The following is a 2,327-nucleotide window of genomic DNA, read 5'->3' as shown; positions in this document are numbered from 1 at the left end:
TGATGATGAGATCTTGAGTTACCGTTCCCCACCGGCAATAAAAAGAAACTGTGTTGTTTTGATTTCCTTACTTACATAGCGAGAAATCAAACAGCTTGCTGGTATCCATATAAACATCGATAAGATTATCACTGTCGTAACAATGTTGGTTTTCATGAACTCCCCTGAAGACAGAACAAGAAATGAACACATATTATGCATTAAGGAGTATTTTGGTTACTGATATTTCAACAGAGTTCTATCAATTTGCATTAATGTCTTTTTTTTCTGAACAACCGAGAGAACAGCTCTGTGTGCTATGATCTTTACTACCTTCGTCTATTTCTTTACTTCATGTTCCCTTTCCCGCCTACCTTCGGCTTATACTTGCCCCAATAATGTAGGACAGCAACAGAGTCCCTATCAAACAACCCATCTCATAATGCTAACCATTCTGTCCCTTCCTTTCTCACTAGTACCTAAAACCGATTCCTTTCCTTTCTCTCTTCCTTCCATATTTCCCCACCCGCTAATAGTGTCATCTATATTGTTGTTCTCTCCACTACCACCCTCTCACCATAATAAAACCATTTCTCTCATTATATTTACCCTCTCTCATCACCTTGCCTAGATCCACCATACCCTCTCTCCTATTCTCATTCACTTATTGGAGCCTCTTTAGGTCTTGTAGTTTTGCAATTTGCAACATGCTAGTGCTAGAAACACATAAAAAGCACTCGGTGTGTATTCTGTAAAGTGGTTCACATTAGAAAGAGCATCGACCCATAGAAACCATACCAAAGCAGACAACGTCGGAGCTCAACGCAGTCCTCCAACTCATCAGATTTTGTAAACTGTCCAACTCAAACCAAATAATTGAGATAAAGGGTGAATAATGAAGGTAATGAAGGTATATAATTATGGCAAAGGATGTATAATTGAGATAAAGGGTGTATAATTAAGGTAGAGGGTGTATAATTGAAATAAAGGGTATATAAATTTGTAAAGAATTTCATCATACATACCAAAGTCATCAGTGATAACCTTCTCAAAAACATCAAAAAATCGTTGAATAATGTTGCGAACCACTCTCTTGCATACACCCTGAAGATGAGAGAGACACACGTATATATACACATATATACACACATATATACAGAGAGAGAGACAGAGAGACAGATATATGTTGCATTTCATGTAATGAGTTTAAATTGGCATAAAACACATCGTAAATATATTTATTAATTCAAAATATAATCACTATTATTAGCAATAACATTTTTGCACCTCAAAATCAGTTTTCTGATTCCATGGACAAAAAAAAAAAATCCAAAAAAATCAAAAGCAAAAAGATCAGATTCTTTAGAAGAGGAATATATTTGTAGTGCCGTTTCGACATCAGGCCAGATTCTGGATGCTTTTATAACTGGTAAAATGTTCAGATAATTCGAATAAGTGAAAATCTGATGGCGCTACATCTGGTGAATAGAAATGGTGAGGCATAGAGCTTCTCAGCTGAATGAAGAATTGGTCTTTTCTTGGGTTATCTTCAATAAACGTTGTCTTTATACTCAAATGACAGTTCATGAGGTACTCACTCGCCATTCGAGTGTGGTCAACGGCAGTTCCAATGGACTGGCTCCCATGCAGGTAGCACATAAAAAATCATGATACGAGCATCCTGGGGTCGATTTGTTTGACTAAAGGCGGTGCTCCAGCATGGCCGCAGTCAAATGACTGAAACATGTAAAAGAGTAAATAACGACGACAATAACAGCAACAACAAAAGTACATACATCAACACAGTATCCTTGAGCGCAAGGTCGACCATTCGGCAGCAATGAGAGTTTGTCATAAGGTCTGCATATCTTGTCATGGCCGTAACAACATCGCATGCAAGCATCCGTCACTGAAAGGAAATGCAGATACAGTCAGAGGAATCGGTCAACTACCGAACATTTCACAAGTCATCATGTGCAAACAGAATAGAGAGAAACAGAACAAAGAGGTATCTATACACTCTTGAATTTTTAGGGGTTTAAACTAGTCATATCCGGCCCCTACATTCTTTCCGTTTTATGTTCAAACTGGCCAGATTCAGCCTTTTACACTGATCCTACAATGTCCTTCTAGAAATAAACAATTATATCGTAAGCATGGCTGTGTGGTAAGAACCTTGCTTTGAAGCTAATGGTTCTGGGTTCAGTCCCACTGCACGGCACCTTCTATATAACCTTGGGCTGACCAAAGCCTTGCGAGTGGATTTGGCAGACAGAAACTGAAAGAAGCCGGTCACAGACACACACATAAATGTATGTGTGTATATATATATATATATATATATATAT

This window comes from Octopus bimaculoides, chromosome 18, assembly GCF_001194135.2.
Source record: "Octopus bimaculoides isolate UCB-OBI-ISO-001 chromosome 18, ASM119413v2, whole genome shotgun sequence".
In the NCBI taxonomy this organism is placed as follows: domain Eukaryota; kingdom Metazoa; phylum Mollusca; class Cephalopoda; order Octopoda; family Octopodidae; genus Octopus; species Octopus bimaculoides.
Note: the sequence above shows the minus strand (reverse complement) of the source record.